Source organism: Mya arenaria, chromosome 16 (assembly GCF_026914265.1).
Source record: "Mya arenaria isolate MELC-2E11 chromosome 16, ASM2691426v1".
Taxonomy (NCBI): Eukaryota; Metazoa; Mollusca; class Bivalvia; order Myida; family Myidae; genus Mya; species Mya arenaria.
The window spans coordinates 45,775,627-45,788,415 of NC_069137.1; positions in this window are offsets into that span (position 1 = coordinate 45,775,627).

The window sequence follows — 12,789 nt, forward strand, 5'->3', positions numbered from 1 at the left end:
AAAGTTTATTTTTTTATGGAAAAACACTTAAGAATTGTTAAAATCTGTCATTTTGACTATGAAACAAATAGGAAGATGACGAAAGTTAGGAAATGACTGAACACTGTATAACATGTTTTATTACTACAGGATAAGATTTTCCCTTTCGCTTAGGGATATTTAAAATAAAACAGAAGGGAACACATTTTCCATACCTTTGTTGCCCACTGGGTAATTAACTTACAAAAAAACCAATGTGTCATTTATCACAACATAAACATCTTTTAAATATTGGAGCTAAACATTCAAATATGTACAATAAAACGTAATAAAATTATGACATTGTCAGAGGAAATTAGTCCTGTAGACTCAGACACAATAAACATATATAAAAGTAATTTGGGTCGATTATTCAGAACTTTAAGTTCAGAACTTGTTAACTTCATTGTTGTAAACTTTCAAATCTTTACTGCTCTGGAAGGTAATTTGATATACTTATTATATTATATTCTGCAGAGATTTCTAATAAATTCTGAGTTGATTCAGATGTTCTTGTTTAAAAAAATAGATTAGTTCATCATCAAATATTTCCCATTTAAAAGCTGTTGATAATCATCTGGGCAATAATTACCGGGTAATCAGACAAGAGAAACAGGCCTTCCTTAAACATTTTGGATTGTCTCTGAGAAGATGTGAACTAAGTTCATATAGAATAATTTGAACAGTTCTTAAATTATGGTCAAGGTAGATTTTTAAAGCAAATGGAGCATTACTCAGATTTACTCATGATAAAACTTGAACGAGATGTAATGCTACAGACACTGTGACCAATTTTGTCACTACTGGATATTACAAATGAATGTACATACTCTTGTCATAGTCTGCACGATGACTTATGTTAAATGTAAAAGGGGAATAACTCTTTGCGATTTTCCAATAACAAACTTGACTAAGACATAATGCTATAAACACTGTAACCAAGTTTCATCATGACTGGATAATATATCCTGTAGTCATAGTCTGCACAAAACTTAAACCAACTAATTTTTAATGCAAAAGGGGTATAACTCTGGAGAAACTGATGTGATAATCCAATACCCCACGAACAAGCTCTATAAATGGTATGTTTCATTTATTCATCGGAATAAGAAATAAAAGCCATTTTGGTACGTTATAAAGTTTAGTGGCCCGATATTGCAAACAAAAGGGTCACCGCTTGACCATCGTTGAACATTGGCATGGCGTCATTCATGTTGGAGGCACGATATATCCGGATATCTTGTTACCCACCCTTCCGATGAACGAATAAAGGTCTGTCACATACGCTTGTTGATTTCCCCGGCAGTAAAGCAAGCGTTGCCTATGGATAAGAAGACTTCAATGCAATCATATGCTATGACTACTAAACAAAAATGTGTTTATTTCAAACATAATTTCGCAATATTTAATGCTTGCTGTACATGCACATATAAAATGCATTCATCAAATTGACCCCTCATCTTGTTTCAGTTCTCAGACCTGTGTAAGGTTTACACATACGACGTTATTTTGTTTCGAAGGAAAGCAAGTTGGCAATAAGGCTGCAAAAATTAATATTGACCTAATTGTAAATGATACTGGCCGACGATAAGCTGTTTTTAACTGTTTTGGTATGCATGTTGAAGATTCGATCTATCTGATGTATGTAATCAGTTTATATATATTTTATTGGGTTTGCGTCTGTAGTTTGTACTGTAACTTGTTTCTATCGTATTATTTTGTTTGTTTTTAAGCGCATAACATCAATAGTTTGGTTGTAGCATTTGATTATTTGTAGGGATGGAAACCGGATACCAAATCGGTATCCGGATATTCGTATCAAGTGTTCGAATACTATCCGGATACTCGTATCAAATTGTTTTTATAATAAGTAAATTTCCTATTATATGTCACCAACCTGTTATTTGACATAACTGTCCACTTAATTTATAAATCGTCATATGGCAATTTCACTTATTCATTCATTCTTTCTCAGTCTTAATAATTTATAATGTTATAATCAAAGCTAAACAACTCATTTTACGTCATAAAACTCATGATGAATACCACATAAACACCTCGCGAATTTGATAGTCACTTCGGCCGAGGTGGTTGCTTGGTTACTGCCACGTGCTTTCGAGTTTGTTATTTATCAGCAGGTTTCATGTTAAATGACGCTTTGATTATTTGATAGTCGATTGTAATTTTATTTCATTACATTGTTTGATTTAATACAATACCTACAATTTCTGCGGTGTTTTGTAATGAAGGATATAATTGCGGAAAAGATAAGAAGACAAGCAGACAATCTGATTTTTCTTTATTTACATGCGTGTACTATTTTATTTATCAATAAACTAAACATGGATTAATGATCAATCCGTTTAATATCAACTAGTGCCAATTAGTGTCAATTAAGCACATCTGAGATCATAAAACAACACTTTTCATTGTAAACAAGGTCATAGAACTTCACAGGGTGCTGCACAAGGACACAATATCACGCCTTGTGCAAACACCCAATTAGTCCTTAGCAGACGATTTGTGACACATACCCACTTCGCGACAGACACTGTTGATTCCCTCATCTGAAAAGTTTTATAACAATTGCTATGTCTCTGCTAAGCTATTTCATTGAAATTTTAATTCTTAACGAATATTCGAATACCCATTTTGGTATCCAAATACTTGCGTGATATCCGGATATCCGGATACTCGGATATTCGCTTCATCCCTAATTATTTGTACTTTGCAATAATCTATGATATATATTTCATTTTTACCGTATGTCATGTTGAATTTTCTTTGCTATTTTAACTTTAAAAAGTTGTTTTTTTGTTATGATTTTTAGCTATAATTTAAAGCCCGAGACTCACTAGGCTTTTTTACCCGACCATCTAAAGCCTGAGCCAGCTGGGCGTCTTAACACGACCATCTAAAGCCCGAGAAATACAAGGCATTTTATCGCGACAATCTTATGCCCGAGTCACACTAGGCCTTTTATCGCATCCATCTAAAGCCCGAGTCACACTGGGCCTTTTTACGCGACCATATTAAACCCGACTTACACTGGATCTTTTTACGCGACCATTTTAAGCCCGAGTTACACTGGGCCTTTTCACGCGATCAACTCAAGCCCAAGTCACACTGGGCCTTTTATAGCGACCATCTGAAAACCGAGTCACACTGGGCCTTTTATCGCGACCATCTAAAGCCCGAGTCATAAGAGACCTTTTTCCCCGAACATTTAAAGCCCAAGTCACACTGGGCATTTTTTCTACGACCATCTAAAGCCCGAGTCACACTAGGCCTTTTATCGCGACCAACTAAGGCCAGGGTCACACTTGGCCTTTTCCCCCGACCATCTAAAGGCCGAGTCACACTGGGCATTTTTACGCGATTATCAAAAGCCCACGTCACACTAGGCATTTTTCCCCGACCATCTAAAGCCCGAGTCACACTAGGCTTTTTCCCCGACCATTTAAAGCCCAAGTCACACAAGGCATTTTTTCCCGACCATCTAAAGCCCGAGTCACACTGTGCCTTTTATCGTGACCATCTAAAGCCCGAGTCACATTGGACCTTTTTCCCAGACCATCTAAAGCCCGAGTCACATTGGGCCTTTTTCCCCGACCATCTAAAGCCCGAGTCACACTGGGCCTTTTTCCCCAACCATCTAAAGCCAGAGTCACACTGGGCCTTTTTCCCCGACCATCGAAAGCCCGAGGCACACTAGGTCTTTTATCACGACCATCTTAAGACTAAGTCATACGAGGCATTTTTCCCCGACCATCTAAAGCCCGAGACACACTAGGACTTTTATCACTACCATCTAAAGCCCGAGTCACACTAGGCCTTTTATAACGACCATCTAAAGCCCGAGTCATACGAGGCCTTTTTCCCCGAACATCTAAAGCCCGAGTCATACTAGGCCTTTTTCCCCAACCATCTAAAGCCCGAGTCACACTGGGCCTTTTATCGTGACCATCTAAAGCCTGAGTCATACGAGGCCTTTTTTCCTACTATCTAAAGCCCTAGTCACAATGGGCCTTTTTCCCCGACCATCTAAAGCCCGAGTCACACTGGGCCTTTAATCGCGACCATATAAAGCCCGAGCCACACTGGGCCTTTTTCCCCGACCATCGAAAGCCCAAGTCACAATGGGCCATTTTAACCGACCACCGAAAGCCCGAGTCACACTGGGCCTTTTATCTTGACCATCTAAAGCCCGAGTCACACTGGGCCTATTTCCCCGACCATCTAAAGCCCGAGTCACACTGGGCTTTTTTCCCCGACCATCTAAAGCCCGAGTCACAATGGGCATTTTTCCCCGACCATCGAAAGCCCGAATCACAATGGGCCATTTTACCCGACCACCGAAAGCCCGAGTCACACTAGGCCTTTTATCGCGACCATCTTAAGCCCGAGTCACACTGGGCTTTTTTCCCCGACCATCTAAAGCTCAAGTCACACTGGGCCTTTTATCGCGACCATGTAAAGCCCGAGTCACACTGGGTCTTTTTCCCCGACCATCGAAAGCCCGAGTCACACTGGGCCATTTTCCCCGACCATCGAAAGCTCGAGGTACACTGGGCCTTTTATCGCGACGATCTAAAGCCCGAGTCACACTGGGCCTTTTTCCCCGACCATCGAAAGCCCGAGTCACAATGAGCCATTTTACCCGACCACCGATAGCCCGAGTCACACTGGGCCTTTTATTGTGACCATCTAAAGCCTGAGTCACACTGGGCATTTTTCCACGACAATATAAAGCCCAAGTCACACTGGGCCTTTTTTCCGACCATCTAAAGCCCGAGTCACACTCGGCCTTTTTCCCCGACCATCTAAAGCCAGAGTCACACTGGGCCTTTTATCGCGACAATCTAAAGCCCGAGTCACACTGGGCCTTTTATCGCGACCATCTAAAGCCCGAGTCGCACTGGGCCTTTTATCATGACCATCTAAAGCCCGGGTCACACTGGGCCTTTTATCGCGACCATCTAGATCCCGGGTCACACTGGGCCTTTTATCGTGACCATCTAAAGCCCGAGTCACGCTAGGCATTTTTCCCGACCATCTAAAGCTCGAGTCACACTGGGCCTTTTATCCTACCATCTAAAGCCAGATTTACATTCGTCGCCGGCACGCACTATTAGAGGAGGGTGGTATATATAGTACAGATGCAATTCCGGAGATCAGAACAGTTCCCCGTGATCAGCCCAGACGACAAACATGCTCATCATTTTGTACACAGGTTTACTAAAAACAATATTCATTTTAACAATTTAGTGCACGACCATGGTAAAACGATACAATAACAAATGTCCTTAGGTATCCGACCCACAATTGAGCTACATTTCTGATGATAACTCCATATAGACATCAATTTTATCTTTTGATGACCGGTGCCGCGATATAAGTTTGATATAATTTGAAGGGATTTTGTTTGCTTATTACAAATATGTTAAATAAAAGGGTTTATGTGTATTATTGACAGTTTAATTTTTTGTTCTTTATTGTACCTTACATTTCGCGCGAAATGACGTTTTTGGAATATTTCAAGGTCAAACCTATGTATAATATTCTTTCCATTCATCATTTGTTTATCTATAATGTACATGTTATGTCTATGCTCATTTAACTCTTTCAAATGATTTCAAAATAACATCGGGTCATCAGGCATAAAAATCACTGAATGTTGTGTTATAATTGTGGACCGGATACCTTAATTGCATAACAATATTGTGTTCTTGCATACGTGTTTACAGAGTATAGCAACTAGTACAGGATTATCTGAAGTCCAAATGCTATCATGTCAATATAATGCATGAATGGACGGGCGGATGCCAGGCGTGATACAAGTCACGAAACTGCATGGGGGACGTCAGCTATGGGAAAGATGACTTTGGATACAAGCGTGTGATCCAAAACTATTTTGAAACTTCACATGCAAAAGGGTGTTGTCGTGTTTGGGGAAAGTGCATACAGCAAGTTTACAATATTCAATAATAAATATAAAAAAACATGACGAGCTATTTACATATGTCGCATAAGTTTTTTTATAATATAATTACTTTTTTACCTTTGATTACTTATGGCACATTTAAACCAATTTTATCAACCACGGTGTTTCATTTCATAGGACCATAAGACGCAGCCGGTGGTTTCATCAAAACACAAATTGACACGGCGATTCTTCGTAGAAAAGCAGTCAACGAACGACATTATAAAATACGCGCGTAAAAAACTACATTCAATCGGACCGTCATCCACTTAGAGCAGAAGGATCTTTCGGTACAAACATATGTTATGAGGTCAAGGGATAGGTACTCTAAGCCTGTGATCCTATGGGCAAATCCGTCAAATAATGTGCCATGAGAATTAAAACATACACACTATCATGTTACAGTTGTAACAATGCATGTTATCGCAATATGAAAACTGTTTAAATCAACCTGTGATTTCATCAAGAAATATCCCGATAGTTATATCGTGCGACGATATTTTGGCAGACGACAGTGTGGATTCATCAGCAGACTTTACAATGAAGGACAACATTTCAAAGGCAATGACCTAATTCCCACGGTATGTTTATATTTTTCAGTTTAATACTTGTACAATGACACAAACATAGATCTTCACACATAACCGACTGGTATACTTGACAGCATTCTGGACGATTGGTCTATGAAAGGTTATAATATATATATATAAGTAGTACAAATAAAAAACAAAATAACAGCAATAAATATCAATAAAAATATAGATAAATAAATTGATAAACAATAAATCAAGATAAATAAAAAAAAATAATAGATACATGAACACGCAAATAAATAAAACAAATGCAGACCCAACAGAGGATACGGAGAGCGTACTTGAATTAGGAACATAAAATGCAGCTGAGGCATCTGACTTGAATGAGGTTGATCTCGAGAACCTTGATGCCAGCGTTAAACCAGAGGCGACTGTAAAGATTACGATTTTGGAAGTCAGAAAGTTTGAAGGTTGTTTACGTTTGTCTTTTTATGTAGATTTTGGTAAACAAGAATATACACAGAGCAGTCTTAAAAGATATAAATATATACAATTCAATCTGGCATTTCATTAATTGATGAACTTCAATGCAAGCCTAGCCTCATTGTTTATTCAAATTGTGTCCTGATATTTTGATTGCTTAAAATTTGAAAGGGATGTGGAAATAGGATCAAACAGTGAAAAATTACATTCATTTCAATGATAAATTTCTAATAATCCTATATGGGAACATACAATAGGATACTAGTAACCGTAAAACAATTTATTGTATTAGCTTGGCAACAGAAACGTGGTCTCACCATACACCTTCAGAATGTTGAGGCAGCAGATTTGGGGCCCATACTGAGAAAGTTTCATGCGGAGGTCCGAACTGAGAGCACAAACCTGTTATCGCTTGGAACTTGGCGTAGTAAAAGTAGTATAAGAGCCTGTATAAATCGTGCAATTTTATCTTCACCATGCAATAGGTCATTTGATATTATTAAAGGCCAGGAGTTTCTGAAAGCCAACAATACGCTTTAGACCATGTGTAAGAAATGGGTTGGCACTGGCCGTACAACTCACCACCCAACAATTGACCATGGAGATTTGCTTAAAATGGAAAAGTATTTTTCAAACTTTCAATCTGATCCAGAAGCCTTTGTTAACAAACTTAGGGTTTTCTTTGTTATTTCTTTGCAAGGATGGGTAGAGAGGGGTGCAGTAAATTAACAAAAGAATCCGTCTCCATACAAGCGGATGACATTGGAAAAGAGTATTTGACAGAGTCATTGCCCCAGGCTTCCAACATTTGGAAATGAGGGTCCTCAAATAAAGCTTCGGACTATTCTGACATAAGGGCTTATGGCATTAAACTGGGTGACTCTGAACTAAACATTGTTGATGTATACAGGTTTCTCAAGTCAAAACTGTTTCCTTCAAACTCAGCTTTATTTCAAATCCCCTTAAAAAGCAGGAGTGGACATTCAACATATTTGTAAAATTAAAAAACACAAAAGGGAAGAGTCACTGAAACACTACATCAGTGGTCTTCGGCTAAAAATAGATTGTGCTCAGAGGCTTTGGGGAAAGGCCTTAGTGAAAATGCTCAACAACTTGGATACAAAAAAGCCCAAACCAAGTCTCAAATACGTTCAGCCAGAAAAACTTAATCACATTTCCATCCGTTGGCACCAAACCTCTAACATTACTGGTGGAACTTGTCATTTTCACATGCATTATATTAATAAAAAAGGAATCATTGGGTCGTTACAGCAGACTTAAAGCTTTTTCCAGAACGTAAACTCAGTTTTGGGGTAATTAAGTCTTTGATATTGGTACATTTGACAATTTTAATACCCCTTTGTAACTTGCACTTGATTTACCTTGAAATTGTCAATATATTTGACAATTTAAGTTACCATGACTATTCAGTAATGCAGATAACTCAAAAAGGAACAAATGTATGATATTGAATTTTTCAGTTTTTGTTGATTCCAGTTCAACCAATATCTTGCACATGGTATCTATCTAGAACCAGTTTTCATCATGAGCTTAGTTTTATGTTTCCAAATATATTCAATATGATGAATCATTTAAGATTTGATAAAGAACTACTTTCAGGCTAGTGGACATTTAAAAGTTTGCAATGTGTTATCATAACATCGGCTAGTTCAATTTGGGCACCGGCTGTGAGTAATTTGGATATATTTTACCATGTCATTCATGTATCATAATTATTGTTGTTTAACGGTTATATTGTTGCTTTTTATCAAATGAATTTAAGTTCAAACAATGTGTTTTGTTCGAAATGAAGTACTTATTTCATTTTCGTGAATTTTCTACAAGCTCGTGCTACGAACTCGGGCTGTAAACCATTTTGCGGGCCTTTGCAGTTGGTAACGACCTCAAAAAGGTGTATTTACCCTTTAGCAATTTGCTTTTCACGTATTGTGGAAACACGAATGTTCTATTTTTCTCCGGTTTGACATATTTTAAGTTAATCCTAAAATTGAATAGGATACAATGAAAATAAAATAATTCTATATCAAATGTTTTTACCAGCATATACATACAGTCTTATGACATGGCATGTGTGTGTTTCCTTACCTAGAACATGTTTATGCCATTAAATATATACACAACAAGTAGATAAGAGTGATAGATAAACGTTACATTGACTGTTTGGAATGTGCTTTGTCATCTTTCAATTTATATTCAGACAAATTACTACATTTACGAATTGATCGTGCTGTGCGTAAACAGATATTGGGTTTCAAGCACCTGGGCCACAATTGCTGGAAAACAAAAGACTTTCAGTGCAATCATAATACTCTTAACAAAACTATATGATAATATAAAACCAATTTTTGCGATTCTTTTGTCAAACACGTAAACCATGTAAAATAGGCATTTGTTTCAAACAATTTCTCAATAAACGTTTAATTGGTACGTAAAAACTATAAGGTTATAATTGAGAGAAATTATATTTAGCGGATGTCTTTGTCTGGTGATATCGCTATAAGTCTTCAATCAAAACTATCTGCGAAGACCTATTTTGGCATTACATTAACATTTGTTCAATGCTTAAATTTCTTTCAAATTTCGTTTTTTATGGAACTTGAAAATATCTGAAAATATGTGTATCAAAGTTAAAGTCTGTGAATACAAAAGCATTAAAATAAACATTATGTCTTTATAAATGTCTTTAAAACGAATAGAAATTTATTTTACATAGTACTAAGTTTGATTTTTAACAAGACATTCATTTGCTACGATATTTTGCAGGTGCGTTTGTGAAACCAGTTAATTCATGGTTAATGTTAGCAGTCGAAACTAACAGTAGGCTTTCTACAGCATTTTATTAAATCAACTGATATATCAATGGCAGGCCTAGGAGTCTTTTCTTTTGTCCAATAATTAACCTCGACGGGAGTGCTTGACTTATCGATAGGATACTAAATATCGTGTCTGTCATTTGTCTAATAATGTTAAGTAAAAACCAAGACCGATGGACTGATCACTTTTTCTACTGAAAGCAATCCTGCAAAGCATTTCACAACCTGGTAAGCCGAATTGACTTTAGTTCAAATACAATTAGTAAAATAACTTAAAATGAAATAAGACAACGTTGATCTGTTTTGTGATCGCACTGAAACAAAAGAGGTAATTGCTTTTTTCACATAATAAATTATCAAGTAAATAGCGTAAACTGAAATTGATCTGTTTAAATGTCGAATGTTCGTTGTTAAAACCATTAAGAAATCACGCCTTTGATCAAGAATACCAGTATAATATTACATTTGAATAATCCACTATTTTCTTTTATGTCTTTTTAACAAAGTGCATTGATATTTGATAATAGATGACGTCAACAGAAAGATACACGTTTTTGATAACGCGTTGATGATTAAAAGGTTTGGACTTTGTCCTAAAACGCATTAAAACAACAAAAACAAGCGTAGTAGATATTGTGTTTTTTTCTCAAAATAAAATCATCTATCCGTTTTATGTTTTGTATTTTTAATTTAGCTACAAATAACAGGCAAACCACAGTCATATTAAATACTTTTAATTTATCAAAACAAATTTCATCATTAATATTTAAACCAATAGTTCATGAAGAATGACTTTTCTTGATGGTAAACCTAACTTTTTAAGGCTATTCCACAAAGACTTTGAGTCACTTTGTTGTTTTCAAGGGTAGTCAGGGTTATTTTTGAAATAATTATTTTTAGCGTTTGCAATACAAGTCTGAGCCTTATTTCTTAATTTTCTAAATGTGCATATGTTTTCATCTGTTTGTTTCTTTTAAATGTATAAAATGCTTTGTCCCTGTCTGAAATTGGCAAAAAATAGATTTATAATTAATCCAAGCAATATTCACTTAATAAAACATATCTCCAATCAGTGTCAATAAGACTTTGTTGAAATGCTTCCTTGTTGTAATTATTCAAAGATCTAATTTCTTCAGCATTGTGTTTCCTATAAAATCAGGTGTCACTTTTCTAATACAATAAATTATCAAGTGGCCACTTTAACAACAAGCAATAACACCGCTTTGTGAAATACTAAAGATACTTTGGGTCAGATACAATAATCAGATCAATGACTGTCGATAATACAGATAAAAATCTTGTGTAATCATTTATCATCTGTGTAATACTGAATAGGCCACAAAATGACTCAAAGCTTTGACCAAAAGACATTTACTTGTGGAAGATACATTGGTATTAAAACCACCTAAAAGTATTGTTCCAAAATATTGAAATTTAAACAAGATAAAAACACTGAATCTAAAACTTCATAAAAAGTTTGTCTGTTTAGGCGGCCTGTACATAACACCACATACGATAGGCTTTGTCTTTTGCAGAAGAATGTCTACATAAGTTGCTTCCAACTCCTCGTGGTTAAGGTCTTCCCGGGTATTGAATGCAATGCCACTTCTAATATAAATGGTCACGCCCCACCATTGCGATTCCTGTCTTTACGTTGAATGAAGTAATTGTTTGTTGAAATTTCTGAGTTGAAAACACTGTCGTCGAACCATGTTTCAGACATGCAAATAAAGGCAGCGTTGGTGTGCTTGGCAACCACGAACTTTTATTTTAGGAAGCAAACTTCTAATATTAAGGTGAATGAAGTAAGGTCCTCTTTTCTTAAAGTGAGAAGAAGCATCAAAGGTTGGAACGGGTCCTGGAGACTACAATACACAGAGAAGTAACGTGGTCCTTATCCATTTGGAATTGCTCAAACTGAGAGTCAGTTTACTTCTGTAGTTACGTCTAGATGTTATAAAATATGATGTTATAAAGTGTTTAGCTGACCAAATGTTAAAGGACAAGGAAAACATCCAAATGTATTTTTTCTGAACAAAAAGAAACTGCTTGTCCGAAGAAAGGACTGGCCGGATGCACATCAAGTTCAAATTTATTAAACTTAACCATAGTCTTGAATGCCAAGATGTGGTATTTTAAACGGTATGCTGTTTGAAAGAAAATATCATTTACACATATTCAACAATAAAATAAGACAAGTCAAAATAACGCTTCAATGGATGAGAGCCATTTAGCCTTTAGACGGTACTAACAGTTTGCCTTTTATTGTTCAGCAATCGGTTAGAAACACAGGTAAGCAACTCATCTTTCTAATGCAAATTTTCATTTTCGATTATGAATAATCAATGTTTCTCTTCTACTGACGTTTATGAACTTCTATCGCTGCTTTTTATGCCCGTCCGTCATGGGACATCTGGACATTTCTACCTTTCTCTATAACTATATTTTTATATATGTTTTTGAGGTATTGCCTTCAAACTGTATACAAATATTGACTGCTGTGTAAAAGGAACATTGTTTTTTGTCTTTTAGGTACTATCTTCAAACTTCATACAAATACACAACATGTATTGACTCTGTTGAGAAAAATTGTTGTGCAACGGTAACATTCAGTAATACAACAGTGTTATCAAGAAGGTTTGCTTTACTTATTTACTCTTTAAACTTTACATCACTCACCTTACACTGATTGATCAAATAGTATTTGAAGGTTTAAATATAATCAGTTCATGGTCCATAATTATCCTTCTATTACTACAGCAACAACCAACCTAACAGTCAACTGAATTAAAATCTGTGCTATGCTTTTAAAAACTAAAAACTAAATTGAAGCCGTTTTACCTATTTTTATATAGTATAATTAGGACCATCAACTTAAATCATGAATTCTAATAGCTCCTTAAGGTGTTAAAACGAACCCATTTACTAAAAATAAAAT